Below are 22,208 nucleotides of genomic sequence, written 5' to 3' on the forward strand. Positions count from 1 at the left end.
TCCCTCACCCCTGACCTTCCCTTGGATCTACCTGCTTTAGACCCCCAAATTTGGGACACTGATCACCCATCTATAGCCAAACATCATCCCCCAGTCCACATTTCCCTAAAGGACCGCTCGACTATAATCACCCAACAACAGTACTCTCTCATCCCAGAGGCCCACAAGGGACTTAAGCCTATCATAGACTGTCTTCTTCAAGCCTCTATCTTAATTCCTACCCATTCACCACACAACACCCCTATTCTGGCAGTAAGAAAGGGACCAAACTCTTGGAGACTGGTCGAGGATCTGTGAAAAATCAATGAGGCCATCACGCCAACATTCCCGGTAGTCCCTAATCCTTACACCATTCTGTCCGCCATACCTCTGACTGCAACCCACTCACGGTATTAGATCTCAAAGACACGTTTTGCACCATCCCCCTCCACACCCTCTCCCAACCCCTTTTTGCTGAGAAGACCCTGAGACTCATATTTCCCAACAACTAACATGGACAGTTTTCCCCCAGGGGTTGAGATAATCCCCACTTTTTTGGACAGACTTTACAAAAGGACCTACAGACACTCGACCTAGCCCCGAGTCATCTCCTGCAATACGTAGATGATCTCCTCCTTCATAGCCCAACTCGAAAACTCTGCCTGCAACATACTGCCAAACTCCTTGGGGCCCTGGGATCCTGGGGTTATCGGGTGTCCTGATCCAAGGCCCAAATAGTCCAGACAGAAGTCACCTACCTGGGGCTCTCCGTATCCCACCAACAAAGAACTATTCCCCTAGAGAGAATCCAGGCCTTAATTAACGGTACACTTCCAAAAACAAAAAGGGAACTCCTGTCTATCCTCGGCCTCCTAAGCTTTTTCCTTATTTGGATCCCTAACTTCTCCCTCATTACAAAGCCGCTCTATGAAGCAACTAAAGAATATCTGGATGAGCCCCTCTTTAACCCTTCCTCGCTGGCCAATCCTATTCGCCAGCTCACCCAGAGCCTCCTCTGAGTTTCAGCTCTCTAGCTGCGAGATCACACCAGACCATTCTTTCTCTTTGCTCATTCCAACCAAGGACAGGCCCCAGGACTTCTATGTCAGCAGGCTGGAGACACCTGGGTTCCCATAGCCTATCTATCAAAACAGCTGGACATGGTGACCAAGGGGTGGCCTCCCTGTTTACAGGCCATGGCTGCCATTGCAGTCCTTGTACCTGAAGCAAATAAACTCTCTAGGCATGCCCCTTTAACAGTTTGTTCTCCACACACCTTCTGAGACTTACTATCACATCGGGCTTTCCTCTCCCTTCCCCCTTCCAGGGTACAGGTCCTACAAGCTTTTCTCCTCTATCCTCAGCTCTCATTCTCCCCCTGTTCTCCCCTTAACCCCGCTAGTTTATTACCCACATCCTCTACAACGGACTCCCTCCTACATAGCTGCAGCCTAACAGGAGATCTTACCCCAAACCCCTTCCAACATTTAACAGATCAGCCCATCCTAGACCCAGACACCCCACACTGGTTCATTGATGGCAGCTGTCAAAAATCCCCACGCTTCACAGCAGGATATGCCATCATCCAGGGGACCTTCGTGACAATCACGGGACCCAGACAATTGAAGCTTCACCTCTGCCACCTCACACCACCTCCCAACAGGCAGAACTGATAGCTCTCACCAGAGCTTTGACTCTGGCTAAAAATCTAAGGATTAAGATCCGCATAGACTCCAAATATGCCTATAACATACTTCACTCAAACATCCTAATATGGAGAGAAAGAGGTTTCCTAACCAAAAAGGGATCCCCCATTATTAATTCAGACCAGATCCACAAACTTCTAGAGGCAGCACTCTTACCAAACAAAGCCGCCATGTAGGGGACATCAAAAGGGAAGTCTCCTATCAGCCTACAACAATGCTGCAGACCAGAAGGCAAAGGAGATAGCCCTGTCCCATCCTTCCCTCCAGTCCCCTGTCATCTTAGCCCTGACTCCATCCGACCCTCCAACCACCAGAGAAATCCTCTTTTATCTATACTCACTCTTTCATTCCTCGTCCAAAACACTCCAACAGTTCCTCCATAACCACTTCCCCATATCCACTGCTGACCAACAATATTTAGATAACCTTATCCGCTCCTGTCAAACATGTCAACGTACTAATCCCAATTCCAATCTTAAACTGACATCCTTTCCAACCCATCAAATGCAAGGTAGCCTCTCAGCACAGGAATGGCAGATAGACTTTACTCATATGCCCCTGGTTTGAAGAGTCAGATACCTCCTGGTCCTTGTGGACACCTTTTTGGGATGGGTAGAAGCATTTCCCACTACAAACAAAAGCTCCCACACCATGGCCCAAACCCTCCTCACAGAAATTATCCCCAGATTTGGTCTGCCTTCATCCCTACAGTCTGATAATGGCTGGGAATTTACGTTCAAGGTCAGCCAACAACTTGTCCAATTCTTACAGATACCCTGGAAATTTCACATTCCATAGCATCCCCAGTCCTCAGGAAAGGTAGAAAGGATGAATAGAATAATCAAAGAAACTCTTACCAAACTAACCCTCGGGGTACATCTGGATTGGACTAAACTTTTGTCAACTGTTCTCCTCAGAGTACGGGCTTTGCCCAGAAAGACCCTAGGGCTGAGTCCCTTTGAAGTGATGTATGGAAGGCCCATGCTCCCTCCTGGACTCCCTCCTGAACCTCCTCCCATTCCAAGCTTCCTACATTCCCCTCTGCTAGCAGAACTCCGCAATGCCATCTGGAAATATATTAACCACAAATTGCCCGCCCCTGACCCCCAAGTCCCCTTTACAAATAGGGGACATGGTCTATCTGTCTGATAATCCTCAGGGTGACCTAACCCCAAAGAGGCAGGGAGCATTCAAAATCATCCTCCTTACCCTAACTGCAGCTAAACTTGAGAAGGTCACCCCCTGGATACACCTCTCTCGCCTAAAACAGGTAACCTCTGATCCTGCGCTGCCCTCCTTAACTGACCCCTATCAGGTCTCCTTCATAGGACCTACCTCCGTAAAAATCACCTGGTGACAACCTCTGTCAACCATCCAATAAGACACTGAATGACCTGGATACTCTTCAACCTACAACTGTTCCTGACCCAACTACTACAAGACCTCTGGACCAGCGCCCCAACAGGAACCTCCTTCAAAGACCTGACCACACTGGTGTCTCAACTGTGGCTTCAGGGAACCTTCTACAACCTGACTCCAGGTGAAATTGATTTCTTTACTGTCATTCTCTACATCATTCTACATCCTAATGAACACTGTTCCTCCTCAGATTCAAGCAACCACCAACTTGGGGCCTTCTGCCCCTTGCCCTGACTGGCCTCTCCCCATCTTTCCAACTACGACTGCACTCTTAATCTTAGTCCTTGCTATAGGTCTAATAACTGTCTCCCCTCAGGACTGGTCACCTATCCTTCATCTTTTCATCGGTATCGCCTACAGTGTTAGTTGTGTTCTACTCCTAGGGTGCTACTTCCTCTGCACTGCCTAACTAACAGCCCCATGACTCCCCCGTTCCTTATCCTTGCTGCACTCCCCAGCCTTCTGGCTACTCCCTGCCCCTGCATTTATTCTTATGTTCATTCCTCATGTTATAATACGGCTCCAAGATCATGCACCATGAACCTCGGTTGGGGGGGGGGGAGTCCAAATCCTTACTGTTAAAGTACAAAAGAGAGGAAGTTTCATGAGCACCTGCCATAAGCCAAATGGAAGAAACATTTTTCTATCCCATTACCCATTGGGGGTACTCAGACGGGGGCAGGGTACTAGATCAAAATCGGGGAAAAGAAACAAGAACAAGTCATAAAGAACATAATTTCCTAGTTACAGGCGACCCCTGAAACTTATCAATGCCTAGACCTCCTTTCCCAATTATGGCCTCTTCTAAAACCTCCCTCTGGCAAACGACACCTTACATGCCTTCTCAACTCTTCTTTCCAATTCTTCCAGTACACACAATACACATCCCAGTGTTCTGTCTCCCTCCCTCATAGCAATTCTCTTACCCTCAACCTGGCTGTCACAGGGCAACTATACCTCCCCTTCCCAACAAAAAACTACACAACTCACTGGGCCAGTCTCTGACAATGTCCTACTGTCAGCCTTTTCAAACCTATATCAACTACTCTAGTCCCAACTACACTGGTCTTACAAACTCTGCTCCCTCCTTCTGTTCCACTTGGGTTCCCTGGAAAAGCACAAATAATTGAACCAAACAGGGGCTCTTCATTCTCTGCAGGACCTATGCATATTCATGTCTCCCCCTGGACTCTCTTGGACCTTGCATCTTGGTCTTCCTGACCCCGGGTCTAACATTCCTCAAAGAAGAAGAGGTAGAACAAATAGTCTACCCCCAAGGGGAACTTTCGCACAGGAAAAGACGAGCTGTCATAGCCCCCCTCCTGATTGGGACTGGCATTAGCAGCAGCCCTAGGCACCAGGATTGGGGACATCTTGACCTCGGCCCATTTTTACTACAAGCTGTCCCAAGAACTTAATGAAGACATGGAGCAGGTAGTGGAGCCCTTCGTTTCAGTCCAAAGACAAATTAACTCATTAGCTTCTGTGGCCCTACAAAATAGGTGAGCCCTGGACCTTCTCACTGCAGAAAAGGGAGGGACCTGCCTTTTCCTAGGAGAGGACTGCTGCTACTTTGTTAATTAAATGGGCATAGTCCAGGGCAGAGTCAAAGAACTTAGAGACAGAATTGAACACTGCAGAAAAGAGTTACAAAGCCTTTACACTCCCCAAAACCTGTTCCAACAGATCCTCCCTTGGTTGCTCCCTTTCCTGGGACCACTGGTACTTATCATTCTATTCCTCTTATTTGGATCCTGTCTCTTCAATCTCTTTCAAAGGTTTCTCCAAGAACTGATTCGGGCCATCTCTCGAGACCAGGTCAAGACTGTTCTTCTTTTCAAGAGCCTCATCCCAAGCTCAGGAAAAGGAGACCCTGGGCCCAAAACCGTCACCCTTATCGAGCAGGTAGCAGCCAGAGAGATACGGCACTCTTTTTCCCATTTTTTATGATTTCAGGGTCTGGAATGAAGGAGTCTTTGGGCCTAGAAAAGAAAACAACAGTGTCAAAGGCCCTTGCTGAATCATCTAACTTCAGAGAAAACAAAACTGAACTTTAGGTCCCGCCCTGATGCTCCAGGCTGTATCTATCTGAGACTTATCACCCCCTGCCCAGAAGACTTATCACCCCCACCCCCACCGCCCAACTACAAATGCCTTCGCAACTAAAGAATACCCAAAACGTCCCGCCTGACTAACGTTTCCCTTATCGCTTCCACAAACCTCCCTTTAAATATGAAGCCTCCCTGATCCCTCTTGCTCTCAGCCTGGCCTTTAGGCCGACTGTTGCCCCGCTTTGCATGAATAAAGGTAACCTACTTCCGTTGAGGTCATCTCTCCTTCTTTTCTGCCTCAGCCCAAATTATACCTTACAGGCAGTTGGGTAATTTGGCCCAAAGGCCATAGTTTGCTGACCACTGACCTAGACCATATAAAACTACAAAGTCTTGGTGCCCATGTAGAGTGTACTATTGTTTTCTTCTTTCAGATTACTTACTGTCTCTTGTAAGTATTACTGCCTCCCTCTCTTCCATTCTAAACACAATGAAGAACGTGGCCAGGTTATATCCTGTGGGACCCTAGAAAAAGTGAGAAGGGGAAAGTAGAAGTATTGAAAAGCCAGAATCCCCCTGACACCTTTTTGGTTTTTTTTTTTTCCTGGAGGACCCAGAGTATGGGGGTAGGCTTCACATCAGCTGGTTCTCTGGAGTTGTTTCCCTTTCATTTTCTCCTGGCCTCTAGTAAACTCATTTTGAGCTTTTCACCTGAGTCAAGAAAAATCATGCAATGATATTTTATCCTTGCTTAGACCAGGTTGAGCAATAGCCCCCTGATGGCAGTGGCAGGGTTAATCATAAAGGAGTTCAGAGGTAACAGGTTGGAGGCTTGTAGGGGTGGAGGAGCAGAGAAGTAATGTCTATGAGCATCTCTTCTCTAACAGTTTACATACATCATTTGAACCCTTATAGTAAGTTCACTATTATGATCCCAGGTTACAGATAGAGAAACTGATATCAGTATTTTATCCAACATTAATATATGGGCTATGGACTTACTATTTGCCAAGCACCCCTTTGCTTTACAAATATGAACTCATTTAATCCTCACATGTTTATGAAGTGGGAACTATTATTGCCTCCATGTTATAAATAAGGAAGCTATGCTATGGACAGAGGTTAAGTTACTTGGCAGAGAACACTCAGGTAATAAAGATAGAACCGGGTTTTTAATTCAGGCAGGGTTGGGACCTAGTTTTGACTCCAAAACCTTGTTTTCGTCTTTGAACAGTGCAGTAATGTGTTCTTCTGTCCTCCTCCCCATCAGGAGATTTTCCATTAGTGCTAAAGCCTGAAGTTTGGAGTTTTAACTAATAAATAAAGTAACATTTCCTTATAAGCCCCTCAGCCCACAGTTCCAGGGTTCATGATTAACATTCTTATTTTTCTCTATCACAAAATCACCTTTACTAGTATAGATGCTGTTGCCTGCTTTACAGGCACATGACATACTGAAATATCTTCCTTAGTGATCTCTCCTAATCCTGAATCTTGCTGTTTCGTCTCTGTTTGCCCTGTCTTCCTGTTTTCTTCTTCCTTCACCTCAGAATACTGCGGAGAATATTGCTGACATCTCAGTCACCCAGCTATGGTTCTTTCTTTTTTCATTGTGGTGTTGGACTAATCCAATTTCTTATTTTCCACTGGGTTACTAGATAATAATAATAAATAATATTTATCTTGATAATAGTGTAGAAAATTACCGTATCTTTCAGGGCTTCTCCTTAAAGGGTTTAATTCAAATGTTAGGGCTTAGATCAAGCACAGTGTATTTGGCCCTGGGGCAGATAATGGGTAATAAAAATGTGGAAGATACTTCCTGCTTTTGATGTATTTACAATTTAGTATTTTCCTCAGGGATGGGATGTGGCTTGTCTCCTAATCTAACACTAACATTGGTTACTAGTGATATATTAATATTATCAATACCCTCACATTAGTATTTATATTTTTCAGATAGACATTTAGTGTTCCTACACCATAACTTCTTGAACATCTTTTCTTACTCTAGTGCTTTCATTCTTCAATCTGTCCATCAGAACTGGGTATGATTATTTTCCTTACATTTGCCTCTGCTATTAAACCTTCAGTGGAGGCAGTCACAACATTCTAGGACTTTCATGACAGTAAGGGAGATAGTTTGAGATTTTAAGAAAAGGGACAAGCATTTCCTCCTGAACCTTAAAAAAAGCGGAACTTCTAGGCATTGTTCTACGTGTACAGATGAGAGTTGTGTAAGAAAAGAGATGGCTGGTCTTGGAATCTAGAGAGCTGAATTACAGTCGTGGCTCAGCCACTCACATGAGACGGACTAACATTTATCGAGCATTTACTATGTGCCCGTCACTTTTCTATTTACTTATGCTGTAAAGAGGAGGATACTATTATTATTCTCATTTTACAGACCAGGAAAGTGAGGCACAGAGCGCTTAAGTAACTCGCGGCGAGTCAAAGAATTGGTTTCATGTGGGCAGTTGGGCTCCAAATAGGTGATTTCGCTACTACCCTGTATTATTTCCTGATTAAAAGCAGCTAACATTACTAACATATGCAGCAGGTTCTCTACTGGTTTTCTGGAATCTTATCTAATCTTCACTAACAACTCTGAGATAAACACCATTTTCACAAGCAAGAGAACAGCTTCAGAGAAAGATGCCATTACTTAGCAGACTCAATCAAAAGCAGCCTCGAGGCTCCAAAAGTTTCTCTAATCCTCGAGCCACGAGTATCTTTGAGGATCAGTTTCCCCATCTTTAAAATGATGGGTGTGGAACAGATGTCTCAGTTCTACAAGAAGGAGGGTGAGGAGAAAAGAAAGATACCGCACATGGGTGTGAGAGAAGGTGAAACAAAAAGAAATCAAGCCACAGTGGCCCACGGCATAACAAAACCGGGGTAGGTGAGGTTACAAATACGGGTAAGATTCCCGCCATGGAGGAGGCCCGGGGTGTTAGACCCAAAGGAGGCCTGCGGGCGACAACCGCCCGACCCTCTGTCTCTGACCAGGCTGGGCGCTGCCAGCGCGCACTGGCGGCCGAGGGGTAGGAGACACCTGTTTTTTTTGTCCCAGTCCCGGGTAAGCACCTCACCCACCCAAATCCTGCTCCACAGGATTCTCCATGAAAGCCCTAGAAGGAAGGGGCGCGGCTTCCTAGTCCGCACCGCAGAGCGCCACGTCCCTCTTGGCTCACCCTCCTCGAGGCTCCTACGCCTTAGAGCTCCACACCGCCCGCCCCCTAGCCCTCCGGCGCGGCCTGGTCTCCGCCCTAGCCAATCGGCGCCTTCCACTCCCCCGGTGGGACCAATCAGCGGCTGCCGGGAACCCGGGCTGTCGCCATGGCAATAAGGAGGCGGGAGCGCGCCGTGGGTAGAAGTACAGTGCAGAGCCGGCGGCTGGGGGCTTTAGAGGCCAGCCTGTTCCCTGCAAGCGTTCAGCAGGCGGAGCCTCGCGCTTGGAGACCCGGCTTCGTAAAACTGGCGGCCTCGAGGTGGGTGAGGATCGGGAGGCTGGGGCGGGTCCTGAGATAAAGCTCAGTTCTTCGCCTGCCCTGCCCCAGCAGTGAGGATGGTGGGAGCTCCACCATGGACGGGCACCGTGGGGAGTAGGTTCCAGCTCTAGCTGGAGGCGCGGGGTCCCCTTCTCCGTTCCACTCTCTGCGGGGCACCGGTGCTTCCTTTGGGGTCTATCAAGGGGCAGGCTCTTGGCGAAGAGCAGGCGAGGGGCGGTAAGTGCAGGACCGAGTCCCAGGGTGGACTCCAGCCTGGCCTTGGCAGGGCGATGGGCGAGGGAGGTGCTCACTGGTGAAGAGAGTACACCTACCACTTCCAGGCTGATGCTTACCACATCCCGCGACACCGAGCTAAGCTAGGCCGGTGAATCCTGCTCTTCTCCCGGTTCTGTTAAGCCGGCTGCCGCTGACATCAGGAGAGGAGAAAGTTCGTGCCAGTTGTGGTATTGTCTTCTCTAAGTGACAAATCTTTAGATGTGAGATGGTGGTATGGAGTTTGAGAAAGACGGTACTGTCTTGTTGCACCTGCTAATGATAACTGAGTGACTAAATGTGCTTATTGTTGTGGTTGGTTCTGGGCAGTGGTTTTGGATGACAGTTATTTTTATAAAGTCAAGCAAGAGAGGAAATATGAACTTGAACCATTGAACCATTCTCGTTTCTTGGAGACAGAAACCTCTTGAAAGTCTCAAAGTGTCTACTAAACTGCTAAACTGGATCTGTCCATATACACAATTGAATAAGAATGGTGCCATCTAAGCCTTTTATTAAAGCTATTAAATCCATGGGTGAATATGAACACCAAACTATGTATTACTTTGGTTAGAAAAGGGAGGAGGAGGGAGAAGAGAGGTTAAATGCAATTATATCTGATTGTCAATTTTGTTTGAAGGAAATTGTGGACTTTCCTTATAAGAACTGAATTGATGAGATGGTTCCTTTAAGGAATGGATGAAAAGTAATATGATTAGTGGTATAAGATTTGGATCGGGTAGCTTATAGTGGTTTTTTGTTTTTTGGTTTTTTTTTTGGCAGCCTACTTAAATTACTTAAGATCCTCCCTCATAAATTTGATTGAATAGTGTGAGACTGTCTTCAGATTCTTATCTTGTTCCTCATAGATAGTGCCTTGGATTCATTCAGATTTAAGCCAAGTTGTATTTCTTGTTTTATAAAATTTGAAAACTAAGTTCAACAAATGTTGAACAAACAGATATTTGAACAATTCTTCCTCAGTTAGTAGAGTCCCAAGTTTAAGAAAAACATAGAAATTTAGAATTAGAAATGAAATATCAAATAATATCCCTCTTGTTACTAGGGTGAACATAGGAACTTCTGTTTCTCATCTTGGTCTTGAAACTCCCCATGATCTGCTCCAGCTTTCCAAGATGAGTGAGAAATTCGTTTGTCTCCTTGTAGTTGTCCATGTTGTTCTCCATCTATTCTAGTTTTATCTGCTTTGCAAGGGTGGAGTCCATGTTGCGTTTACATTATCTCTGATTTCCTGAGGGTATTTATTGTTTATACCACACATTTTGTATATACCCTTTCAGTATGCTTTTTGCTAAGTTGATTTGTGCTCTGTAAATGCCAGTTAAAATAACTTGCACAATTAAGGTGATAAAGGTACTCTTCAAAACAGTGGCTATTGATTATGGGCACTAATATAGAGTATAGGTAGCATGCTCGATACCAGTGTCATTTTATTTTGGGGCATATTATATACCTCCTAGATATTCAAACTAATTTTTATGTTATTTAGAATATGCACGTTCTAAGTGTTTTCCACTTTCTAAGGACCGTTTGGGTGACTGAAGTGTGTAAAATACCCTTTTAAGTATTGGGTAGCTGGAGGAATCAAGTGTAAGATTTAAAAATGTATCAAAAATAATTCTTAAATAAATAATCCTCTAAGTATTGTGAGTAGTTGACTATATTTCCGTGATAGATGGTTAGCTTTTTAAAAATAATTGAAGGTCTAAAATGGGGAAACTGTTATTCTTATGCTTAATACATGCAGTTAGTTTATAGACTTTAAAAAACAGGTTTCTAACAATTTCAAATAATTTATTCAAGGAAAAACCTTGATAACTTTAATGACTAATCTAAATTTTCTAAAACCTCCACAAACTGGTAAAAACTATATTTCATTAGAATTAATTCTAAAGGCCAGATTCCAATCCTGGCTCTGCCACGTGATCTTGGCCAAGTCAGTTAACTTCCCTGTGCCTTAAACCTTTTATAAAAGTAGGATCTGAACTGAACCACTTCTAAGATCATTTCTGATTCCAGCATGCTCTGATTTTAAAAATCTAAAGCAACCTAATGAAAAATTAAATAGCAGCTGCATTTCTTTTATTTTTTGGCAGAACTTTTTGACATACTATATTTTAGTTATCTGAAGTACAGTTCTCAGTCGTGTCTGACTCTGCCACCCTGTGGACTGTAGCGTGCCAGGCCTCCCTGTCCATCACCAACTCCTGGAGTTTACTCAAACTCATGTCCATTGAGTCAGTGATGCCATCCAACCATCTCATCCTCTGTTGTCCCCTTCTCCTCCCTCCTTCGATCTTTCCCAGCATCAGGGTCTTTTCAAATGAGTCAGCTCTTCGCATGAGGTGGCCAAAGTATTGGAGTTTCAGCTTCATCATCAGTCCTTCCAATGATCACTCAGGACTGATCTCCTTTAGGATGGACTGGTTGCATCTCCTTGCAGTCCAAGGGACTCTCAAGAGTCCTCCAACACCACAGTTGAAAAGCATTAATTCTTTGGTGCTCAGCTTTCTTTATAGTCCAACTCTCACATCCATACATGACTACTGTAAAAACCATAGCCTTGATGAGACAGACCTTTGTTGGCAAAGTAATGTCTCTGCTTTTTAATATGCTGTTTAGGTTGGTCATAACTTTTCTTCCATGGAGTAAGCGTCTTAATTTCATGGCTGCAGTCACCATCTGTAATGATTTTGGAGCCCCCCAAAATAAGGTCTGTCACTGTTTCCACTGTTTCTCCATCTATTTGCCATGAAGTAATGGGACTGGATGCCCTGATCTTTGTTTTCTGAATGTTGAGCTTTAAGCCAACTTTTTCACTCTCCTCTTTCACTTTCAAGAGACTCTGAAGTACAGTACGTGTAAATAATGAAGACATTGTAATTTTAATAAATTAAAAAATTTTGCTGTTGCTTTTATGTTTATTGAATATACATGTGAGCAACAGTATTTGCTTTTCAGAAACTCATTATCAAGCATCTTGTAGGGACTGGGGAGAGATAAATTAGGAGTTTGAGGTTAATATACACACATTATCAATTATAAAACAGATAAGCAGCAGGGACCTGCTGTATATCACAGGGAACTATATTCAATATCTTAATAACCTATAATGTAAAATAATCTGAAAAGACTATATATATATATCTGAATCACTTTGTTGTGTACCTGAAAGTAGCACAACATTGTAAATGAGTTATACTTCAGTTTTTAAAAAGAGTTGATTTGAAAAAAATTAATACTTATAGCCATCTGTTAAGATTGAGAAAAAAGGCAAAGTACTGGTTTTCTTGATTGGTGTCCTTTTCTACAGATACGAGCATCAAAGACACTAGGATCTATACTGATATCTTGATACAGGGAAGGGTTAGAATACAGCTCAGCTGGTCATACATCTGATATTTTATTTTGAATCTCACTTTCCTATTGACTCTCACTTTCAAATGGAAAAATGGAGTTGAGCAGTGGGTTGCCTTTTGCCCTTTTCACTGCTGCCATGGAGAAATTTAGAAGCCATCTATTTTTCTCCACTCTACTCCTTTTCTCCGTCAGAATTCTGACACTGACAGTAGGATGAAACAACCCAAGTTTCCTGACTTGAAGGAAGAAACCTGGGTCTCTTTCAGAAGCTTTATTTTAATGTCAGGGAGGAAGAGATTGTATTCTTCTTTTGTGGGTTGTATTTTTTTCATTGACTTGCACCAATACTTTGGCTGTGACAATGCTCTAGGGAGAGCTCTAATGTGGCCTTTCAAAAAAAAAAAAAAATGACATTTTAAGGTTGTATGTCAAACTGGCTTATTGCTTTTTAAGTTCAATGACTTTGGGTACTTACAACACAGAATTTTATTATTTAAATATATAGATATTAAATTTTCAAGATAGGAAGGGCATTACTGTTTATGAAGCATTTACTGTTGCCATGTACTGTGCTAGTTCCATTGTATTCATTCTTATTTTCATCCAGTCAAAAACTTATGAAGAAGTATTAGTTTGATTTATGGATAAGAAAATCAAGACTCAGAGAGTCAAGTAGCTTGGCAGTAAATGGGAGTGGTTAGGATTCAATCTGCAGTTTATTTTTGACCATGCTAATAAAAGTCATGTGCCTTTCCAACATAACTTGCATATGATCACTCTCCTACTTAGATAATTTTTTTGTTAACTATAGTACCATGAAAAGAAATAAATATGTGTTCTTAAAATTTGAAGATATTTTATTTCTTTATTTTCTTTATATACTGCCTCAAAATAATTGATTATATTCACTGGTGAGTTTGCAATATAACTGCCTTATGTTTTACAGTTGGGTGGTGGGTTTCAAAAAAGAACTCGAGATGTTGTGCTTTATTACTGATCTCTGTGTTTTAGGGGTGAGCCAAGCTTAATTTTTAAAAGTGGTGATAAGAGTAAAAAAGGATTCTAGGTAAAGATTTTAAGAAAAAATCCAGTTAAGGATTGAATGGGGAAACTTAGACTGTATATTGAAGTCTCACTGAAGAGGAAAAATAAACTTTTAGTTTGAACTTTTCTTAACTATTTCAAAGAAGGGCAATATGGTAAAACCTTGGCATATAAATAAATATCTTTGCTTATTTTGGTCTTTGATTCTATTTAGATAATATATTTCTTTTCCTTCCCCACTGGGATATGATATAGACTCCTTCCACTGTATAGAAATTTTGGCACCTTTTATTTTCACAGAATTTGACAAATATATACACTATAATGTGCCACTACCATTAATAAGCCTAAATTTATGTTTATGTTTATTTTTCTTTATTTTTTAATATTTAGAACCTGTGAAGAGTCAGTTCTTAGTGAAAAAGCATTGAGACAGGAGCCAGACCCACTTCTTCACTAATTTGATACTGTGCAAGTCACCTTACCTCTCTGGATCTCAGTTGCCTCATCTGTAAAAAGGAGATAGAAATTCTTAACCTGTTTGAAGGTAAGTGATCAGTTAAGAGGGCTTCCCAGGTGGCTCAGTGGTAAAGAACCCTCCTGCCAAGGCAGAAGATGTAAGAGACATGGGTTTGATCTCTGGGTCGGGAAGATCCCCTGAAGGAGGGCATGGCAACCCACTCCAGTATTCTTGCCTGGAAAATCCCATGGACAGAGGAGCCTGCTAGGCTACAGTCCATAGGATTGCAACGAGTCAGATACGACTGAAGCAACTTAGCACACTTGCACGATCAGTTCAGAAAGCAAAAATGAAAACACACTTAGTGGTGGCTTAAACATAAAATATTTATTTCCTCATGTAAAGTAATTCTTAAAGTAGGCAATCTAGAATAGTAGCTTCATAAAGTTGCCAGGGACCTAAACTTTTTCCAGTTCTTTCATCTGTTATCCCTAAAATGTGGCCCTGGTCCTCAAAGTCCAAAATAGCTGCCAGAGCTGTATCCATCAAAGCAAAGTTCCAGGTAGCAAGGCAAAGACAAAGAAGGATGCAACCTCTCCCTTTAAGGAGATTATTCTGAACCAAAGGAATTATCCTTTGGTTATATAATAACCAAAAGATTATCCTGAACCAGGGAAGCAGGGAAATGTATCTGAATGCATGGTTTGCCTTGAATAAAATTGGGCTTTTGATATTGCAGAGGAAGGGAAGATTTGGATATTGACTGGCAAATAGAAGTGTTTGCACAATATGAATCTTTTCCTCTTTCATCCCTGAGATCTGTGTGCTGTGATAAGCACTCAAAGAAGCTTCAGTAATTTGTCATGTCAGAGTTTTAAGTCTGGCCATTATCTCCAGAAGGAAATAACTTTCATCTAACCAATTGTTTTTCTTTTTTTATGTTTATCCCAGGATTCATTGTAGAAGGTTTCTGTCTTAATTGGGTATTTGTTCTGGTTATAAAAAAAAAAATTACCCATAAATATTCAATAGTATATGTTTGTTATATAGCTAACATTTATTGAGCCACTTGCTTTATGCAAAGTACTAAAAAGACAGAGATAAGTGATCCAAAGAGTATCACATAAAAAATCACCAGGAAGTAAATTTATGTTGAAAATTGTTATCCACCTTAAGATACTTTTAAGTTCAATGTTGTCATGCAAGGAACATTGTTGCCTTTGTTGGTTAAAAGATGTTGTTGTGGGTTTTTTTTTTAACCACTCAACTGTTAACTGTCTTGAAATTTCCTTTTACTTAACTACTCTCCCTTGCCTAACTTACTTAGGTATACCAATATTTTATTTCCTTCTAGAAGTTTATGGATAAATACTATGTAAATATACCCTATACTTGTCACATGAAATGATTCAATTGCCATTTTATCTGTAAAGAAAGTGAATTGAAATAAAATTTTGAGAAAAGGAAACTGAAATTTAGGGAATGGAAATTGGATGAGGGAAGAACTTAAAGATTCAGTTCATCATTTAGGGATATTAGAAAGAATTTAAGGAGCATTTAGCACTGTAAGTCATCTGACTGAGAATATCTTATTTGCTGAATACAATCTTAATGCCTTAAGTTTTTTTCAATTAATAGAAAGAATAATGTTATATGTTGTTCTGTAAGCAGCTTTTTTCAAATTGCAATTGTTTACTTAATAGGCTGCCTTCCACATTGGATTGAAAACCCTGTGAAGATAGAGACTGTGTCTATCTCACTTACCTTTGTATCCAGCATGATATCTGGAATATAGTGGGTACTTAGTAAGTGTTTGTTAAATTAATAAATAACAGATAGCAGAGTAAAGAAAACATACTTCAATTCAGTCTTAAATTTAAAAGCAATATGAGTAAAAGAAGAAGGTTAGGGGGAGAAAACAGTAGATGAGGAAGGAAGACAGATTGTTGAAAGGAAAGCGAGACAAACTAGTTTCAGTTTTCTGTATTCTTCACCCTTCTTACCCATGACCATTCTTGTTAACCACTTCCAGGATATTTGTCCCTATAAGCAAAACAGGAAACACACACATACAGACACACACTCACACATACCCCTACCCACTCACACCCACACCCACCCATCCACATGCACCCCAGGTAGACTTAATCCAGATAATTACTGGTAAGAATCAGTAGTTGAGAAATGTGCCTCTGTGTATGAATGGGAATTTTGTTTTGGTGGAGACAGGGAAGGAGAGAGCCACTTATTTTTAGAAATTGGAAATTGAGGGAAATAATTTTGTATCTATTGAATGTTAGGAGAGGCTTAAGAACTCTGTTTATTTTGTGCTTTTGCTTAAGGCACCAATGCCTTTGGGATCAGTGCGTTCCATGCTGTCTTGAGATCACTGCCTGATTTAGAATATCACATTATCCTACTTGAGAGTGATAATTCAGCCTATCCTGATTTGGATCAGTTTACTGTGTCAGCCTCCTTTGGCCCAGTACTTTCTCTTTAGGTCTCTGTTCTTATGGACAAAGAGGTTGATAAAAGAAAGGAGAAGACCATTCTTACTGATCTGATAGTGGAAGAAAAGTATCAATAAATTAGTTTCCCTTTTTCTGCATTGCCTCTCTTTATCACTCATCTCTCTTTTTGTATGGCCATTTGTATATTACTGGATTCATGAAAATCTGGAAACTTGTCTCTGACACGTTTGACATTATCTTGGCATTTAAAGAGATTTTTACAACATTACTTTTATACCTAATGAGCTAGAAAAATGTACATTTCTTTTGTTATGATAACAGTTAACTTTTATTGAGGCCTTATTAAGGAGTAAATATTTTAGTTAGCTTTAGGCTGCAGTAAGTTAATTGTCCTAATTATTTATAAAAATAAACACTACATGTAACGCCATGGCTGATTCATGTCAATGTATGACAAAACCCACTGCAATGTTGTGAAGTAATTAGCCTCCAACTAATAAAAATAAATGAAAAAAAAAATAAAGTGACAACACTCACATGTCCTTAAAATGTTACTTGCTTATCGCAAGCACCCACTGCTTTTATGAACACTTTTTCAATATTCAAAACAAACCCCAAATTTACCCTCTATTGCCACTGTCATGCAAATTTGAGTACTTTAAATGTGTCAGTTTATTATTATAGTGGATACATCTAACCATCTTTTAAAGTCTGAAGAATAGTTGTTGGTGCACATACATGCACCCAGAGTAAAATCTACTCGGAATACCAGTTACATCAAAACAGGCTGTTAATTATACCAGGAAAAAGATATTGTCAGTTGTACCAGGAAAAAAAAAATGTTGTTATATGATATTGAATGATGGAAGAAAGTTGTACCCCTAAAATAAAATAATAAAATTGTTTGGTTTATCATTCCATGTATTTCTAACTAACAAGATATTAAACTAAATCTAAAACTAAAAAAAAAAAAAAAAAAAGAAAAGAAACACATGTATTTCACCATGTAATTGTGGTTTCTACTTCTGTATTAGTGTTAGATAACATTTAATTTAAATAACATTCCTTTTATACTTTCCTCATAATTTAGAAGGCAAGAGCACTTTTAAAAATGAAAACATTAATTAGGGAGGGGGGATCGGGATGGGGAATACGTGTAACTCTATGACTGATTCATGTCAATGTATGACAAAACCCACTGAAATGTTGTGAAGTAATTAGCCTCCAACTAATAAAATAAAAATTAAAAAAAAATTAGATATGCAGCTAGCAAAATAAGTAAATATGTTGTGTTTAGGATAAAAAATAAATAAATAATAAAAATAAAAAAAATAAAAATGAAAACATTAATTAATAAACATGCTTCCAGTAAAAAAATAAATAAATAAATAAACACTAAGAGATTCAAAATTAATAGAAGGAAAAAGTATATTTAAAAATTCTTCATCAATCAAAAACAATATTTAGACACAGGCAAGAAAGGAGAGGAGATAAATAGTAAAGAGGCAGGGTACATAGCCCCCCAAAAGGTGGTGTTTCATTGACTCTAAGACTCCATTCATGAGGTCGCAGAGAGTCAGACACGACTGAGCGACTGAACCGAACTGAACTGAAGACTCCATTTGTTGCAGGAAGGAGGACCTCTTCCAGGGCCTGAAAGTGGGCTCTTATCTAGCACTCGGCAATGAATTGCCCGAGGAGACACATGAGCTGACAAAGCAAGAGGTTTTATTGGAAAGGGAGCCCAGGGTGAGAGCAGGAGGGTAAGGGAACCCAGGAGAAGTGCTCTGACACGTGGCTCTCAGTCTTGGGTTTTATGGTGATGGGGTTAGTTTCCAGGTTTTCTTTGGCCAGTCATTCTGACTCAGAGTCCTTGGTGACACGCGCATTGCTTAGCCAAGATGGATGCCAGCAAGAAGGATTCTGGGAGGTGGTCGGACACGTGTTTCTCCTTTTGACCTTTCCCCGAACTCTTCTGATTGGTGGTGGCTTATTAGTTCTGTGTTTGTTACTAGGACCTCCTGTCCTAAAACAGCTCATGCAAATGGTTACTATGGTGCCCGGCCAGGGTGGGTGGTTTCAGTCACTGTGTTTCCCCTAACACACCGATATTAGGACACACCATTTTATACCATATAGAATACATACTGCCCATAAAACTGAGTTCTTTATCACTTAGAATATCATTCTGTGTTTACCGAAAGTGCTTTTTAAGATATATTTAAACATGCAGGTTTTTCTTACATCGCATTTGCAGATATATTAAGAAATTTAAAGAAGCTAAATAAATCAGTTAAGGTATTTCTAAGACTCTTTCACATTCATAACCTAAGTCTTCTGAAATGCTTCCTTGATTCAGAATTGTGAATGTTTGTGTTTTCCCACATGACATTTCCCCCTCTACTGTGGAGAGTGATGGTGATTTAATTCTGGGAGTTTCTTTAAAACCATTTGCCTGGAATTTTCTTCCAAGCCTCTGACCTTCATTTTGCAAGCTTTGATCCCAGTGCATTCCTGAAGATGATCATCATCTTACAAGCTTTGATGCTGGTGCTTTTCAAAAGATGATGATGGGAAGTTGTCAGATTCATCTTCTTTCCCCAGTCCCTCCATCAGTGGTTTATTTACCACTGAGGGGTTACAGTTTGTCTAGACATGGCATCAGAGATAGCATCCAGTTGGGATGCCTTTCAGGTAACCTGTTCTTCAAATATTCAGGTATGCAGCCTCAGAATGCATCAAGAACTAAACTCACACACTTGGAAGGCTACTGAAGGCTACTAAAGGCTCTTGGACATTCAAGCCAGCTTTAGTTAACCTTCCTTTAACTTAGCCATAATCCCTCTTTTACATGTAACAGTAACATTTTTGGGAAATTCTTTTGTAGTTTAAAATTTAATATGGCAAGAACTTTTGGCCATAGATGCCTATGCTAGTGTTACAGTAATATGCTATTTCTTGTGTAAGTCATTCTTGGAGTATCAATCTCTTTAACTCCTTTAGCATTACTATATCATTTTGAGGGCTGTAAAAGAGCATCAGGGTTTTTTCAGCATTTCCTGTTGACTAAATTCATCTTTGTTTTTTCCTCAAAATTACTTGGAAGTTATGTGGCTTCTGTTCAGTGTTGGTTGGAAGTCTCTGACAAATTGACATTTGCCTTAGTGATTCGTGAATCCATCAAATCAGTCTTATATTCTATATAATTTTTTTTATTGGAGACATAGTTTCTGCTGCCTTCATTTGTGTTGTTTGACTGCTTATAAATTATCTTGTTCTATCTCAAAATGTAAGGTAGTTTTGTCTATTTGTGGGTATCTTCCTGTCTGTAGTTAGTAAAACACTTAGATGTTCCTTTACAAGAAAATGTAAAGTTGCTGTTATTCCTTTAACATCAAATATTTGCTTTACTAATATCAGCTACTTCATTTCTATGTTTAAAAAATAAATTTTTCTTTTCTTTTTTTTTTTGGTCGGAAGGCTTGTGGCATCTTGTTTCCTGAACAGGGATTGACCCTGGGCAGTGAAAGCCCAGAATCCTAACCACTAGGCCACCAGTTGTTGTTGTTGTTATTGTTCAGTTGCTTAGTCATGTTCTCTTTGTGAAGGCATGGTCTGCAGCACACCAGGCTTCCCTGTCCTTCACTCTCTCTCAGATTTTGCTCAAACTCATTTCCATTGAATTGGTGATGCCATCCAACCGTCTCATCCTCTGTCATCCCCTTCTTCTCCTGCCTTCAATCTTTCGCAGTGTCAGGGTCTTTTCCCATGAGGTGACTCTTTGCATCAAGTGACCAGCTTTAGCATAGGTGCTTCCAAAGAATATTCAGGATTGATTTCTTTTAGGATTGACTGGTCAAACCAGGCCACCAGGGAACTCCCCCAAATAGCCTTTCATTTTAATGCCAAATCATAATTTAATCCTTTTGAAGATGTATTAAATGGCAATTAAATTCAGTTTGTGAGAGACCAAAAATGCAAAAACTCAGTCTAAAGTAATAGCAGTAGGAATAGCTATGATAAAGTTCATGTGTGTGTTGGCAGTAAAGATTAAGTTGCTATTGCCACTTAATCAACCACTTTTAATGTTCTATTAACTGAAAAACACTCTGATTTCTGAGATGTTAAACTGAGGAATTAAGTACATTGTCAGTAATTTGATTAAATATAAACAGAGAAAATACTCTAGTTGGAAAGACTGGTATGCTGAATTTTAAGAAAGTGTGTGAGAATGTATGTGTGTGGGTGTGTATGTGTATCTACACACTAATAACAAAAAAAAAGCTGGTTTAAAAACTATCAAAATAGACCTTAAGGCAAATTAGGGTATAAAGGTCACTCAAATATGAAAAAGATTAAATCTACCAGAAACCTAGAAAATCTTGTTTGTGTACATTTAAAAACATAGCCTCAAAATATTTAAAGGAAAATGGCCAGAATTATAAGGAAGAACAGATACATCCAAAATTAAAGTGCAAGATTTTCACTTTTCTAGTATGATAATAGTCATTTTATCTAGACAAAAATGATTAAGAATGTAAAAACTGGATAATTATGAAATGTTATAGAGCTTAGCTAATTTTAAAACTTAGATCAGTTCAGTTCAGTTCAGTTGCTCAGTCGTGTTCGACTCTTTGCGACCCCATGAATTGCAGCATGCCAGGCCTCCCTGTCCATCACCAGCTCCCGGAATTTACTCAAACTCATGCCCATCGAGTCGGTGATGCCATCCAGCCATCTCATCCTCTGTCGTCCCCTCCTCCTCCTGCCCCCAATCACTCCCAGCATCAGGGCCTTTTCCAATGAGTCAACTCTTCACATGAGGTGACCACAGTACTGGAGTTTCAGCTTCAGCATCAGTCCTTCCATACTTTTATAGTAAATTATGTTTGCAAATTGCAATTGTTCCTTTTTTAATGTTCACATTTCTTTTACAAGCTCAGGTTTTTTTCTCTATTTTTCATTACTTTAAAAAAAGTTGAAGTATGATTCACATGTCTTAAAACTCACTCTTTGAAAAGTGTACAGTGTCTCACACTCTGTATCCAAAGTGTGAGACGTTCTTGGCTTTGCTTCATTTTTACTATATCTAGACAGGAAATCGTATTGGTAGTTGATTTTTGTGTTCTTTGTATCCCACCACCTAAATTTTCTATTTGATATACCAAGGCAGTTTTCAGCTGATTGAATAAGCAGTGTTTGGTTTAAAGGCATTTATAAATCATATAGCTTAATCATTTCTTAAAATCGTTGTGAATACAAGCAATTTTATTAGTATTTCTGATAATGTAGCAGAAAAGATCTACACTTTATTCAATAGAATTAACTACTAATAGAATCTAAGAGCATAAATAATACTGAGGTCTTATAGCAAGTGGATAGTGTATACACCTAAATTTAATTTGCCTTACTCTTCTTAGGTATAACTCCTTTTAAAAAAATTAGGGTTTAACTGCTTTACAATATTGTGTTAGTTTCTGCTGTACTACAAAGTGGGTCAGTTATATGTATACATATATCCCCTCCCTTTTGAACCTTCTACTTCCCGCTAGTGGTAAAGAACCTGTCTGCCAATGCAGGAGACTTAAGAGATGTGGGATTTGATCCCTGGGTCATGAAGATCCCCTGGGGAAGGAAATGGCAACCCACTCCAGTATTCTTGCCTGGAAAATCCCATGGACAGAGGAGCCTGGCGGGCTACAGTCCATGGGGTTGCAAAGAGACTGAAGTGACTTAGCATGCATGCATTCCCTTCCCCTTGAACCTCCCACCTCCCCCTCATCCCTCTAGATCATCACAGAGCACCATGCTAACTCCCTGTACTAGAGAGCATCTTCCCTCTAGCTATTTTACACATGGTAGTATCATCCATTTTTCTTTTCCTTGAGGATCCAAATTTACTTTTCAGATAAGCATTCTCTTTGTCTCTCATT

The 22,208-nt window shown here is 40.5% G+C and overlaps 1 protein-coding gene across 2 annotated transcripts in view; it reads left to right on the forward strand.

The window, feature by feature from the left end:
* Nucleotides 1–8,509: 8,509 nt before the first annotated feature.
* The window catches only part of NUCB2 (nucleobindin 2), a 69,252-nt gene continuing 55,553 nt past the window's right edge, over nt 8,510–22,208 (forward strand). For both annotated transcript variants that reach the window (XM_065944392.1, XM_065944393.1), the window contains exons 1-2: nt 8,510–8,646; nt 13,738–13,891. The gene's annotated coding sequence lies outside the window, so the exon portion shown is untranslated. The remainder of the gene's footprint in view (nt 8,647–13,737; nt 13,892–22,208) is intronic.

This window comes from Muntiacus reevesi, chromosome 9, assembly GCF_963930625.1.
Source record: "Muntiacus reevesi chromosome 9, mMunRee1.1, whole genome shotgun sequence".
Classification (NCBI taxonomy): domain Eukaryota; kingdom Metazoa; phylum Chordata; class Mammalia; order Artiodactyla; family Cervidae; genus Muntiacus; species Muntiacus reevesi.